Raw genomic sequence first — 1,671 nt, 5'->3', positions numbered from 1 at the left:
AATGTTTAAAAAATAAAAACAGTCCTGGCTGGTGTGGCAAAGTTGGTTGGAGCCTCGCTCTGTACACTGAAGGGTCTTGGGTTCTATTCCCGGTCCGGGCACATACCCAGATTGTGGGTTTGATCCCCAGGAGGTACTTGACTGATGTTTCTCTCTCACATTGATGTTTCTCTCCTTTTCCCTTCCTCTCTCTCTAAAATCAATAAAAATAAGTAAGTAAAATAAAAACAATAAATAAATAAAAATAAAAACAATAGTGTATTCAGTCTCAAATAGCAGTTCTTTTTGAGTAGCAAGTTCAAATTTGACTTTTAGTTTCTTCTTTTTGGCTTCTCTATTTTCTCTAAATGTTGTACACTGAGTAAGTTATTCCTTTTGTTAAAAAAAGTATTTTTTCAAAATGAAACAACTCTGGCAGGGGATGGGGGAGGGCTGGAAGGGGCCAATGGGGGAGGGGGAAGGGTACATCTGTATTTCTTTCAACAATAAAGATAATTTTTTAAAACAATGAATAAATTCAACATCCAATTATCCTGTAAACATTAATGCCAAAAAAAGACCAAGGAAATTAATATGCCATTCAGTTGACAAAATGAATTTGTGTATGAATGAATCAATAAATATTTAGTTGTCAGTATGTATATGCAGGTATATTGGAGTCCATAGTTAGATGCATCCAGAAGTTGGATAAAAGGTCACTCCCTGAGAATCAAACCAGTAAGATTCAACATAAGCGGGATAAAATGAACGAAAGAGAATCTAGTCCGTGTGATTAGAATGCCTAAGAAGTGATAAGAAAATAAATAGTGTAACCATGAAAACTATAACATATTAATTTTATTTCTCTTCCTATTCTCATTTATTGTTTTTAAATTAGTACAGTATTTCAAAAGTTATGTGATTGGTATTGTATTATTGATTGCTGTGTAGCAATTTACCCCCAAAACTCAGGGCCTTCAAACAATAAACTTCTTTTTCAATTACAGTTGACATTCAATATTATTTTATATTAGTTTCAGATGTACTACAACAAACATTTATTATATCACAGTGTCTGAGGGTCAGAAATCCTGGTGCTGCTTAGCTGGGTGCCTCTGGTTCAAGGTGTCTCATGAGATTGCTGGGGCATCTGTTTTCAAGCTCACTCATGTGGTTGTTGGTAGGATTCAGTTCCTTGTGAGCTGTTGGACTGAGGGCCTCAGTTCCTCACTGGCTGTTGAATAGAGGCCTCTCCATAGGACAGTCCACAACACAGCAATTATCTTCCCTCAGAGTGAGCAACAGAACAAGAGGGAGCACTCAAGATGAAGCCACAGTCCTTTTGTAACCTAATCTCAGAAGCAACTCCCCATCACTTCTGCTACGTTCTATAGTTAGAAGTGAGTCCAACCTACACACAATTGGGAGGGGATCACAGGAGGGTATGAATACTATACACTCATGGAAGGAATCATTAAAGCTTATCTCAGAGGCTGCCTAGTATAAAAGCATTCATCAAACTTATTCTGCTTGCTCTGATGTCATCACCTAACTATAGTCTGAATATAATCTCATGACTTCTCTATAAGGAGAGAAAGTACACAAAGTACACATAAATTCTTATTATTAAACTACTAGAGGCCCGGTGCATGGATTTGTGCATGGGGGGGGGGGGGGGGGGGGGAGGGGGGG

Source organism: Myotis brandtii, unplaced genomic scaffold (assembly GCF_000412655.1).
Source record: "Myotis brandtii unplaced genomic scaffold, ASM41265v1 scaffold50, whole genome shotgun sequence".
Classification (NCBI taxonomy): Eukaryota; Metazoa; Chordata; class Mammalia; order Chiroptera; family Vespertilionidae; genus Myotis; species Myotis brandtii.
The sequence above is the reverse complement of the archived record's forward strand: the minus strand, read 5'-3'. Positions refer to the sequence as shown.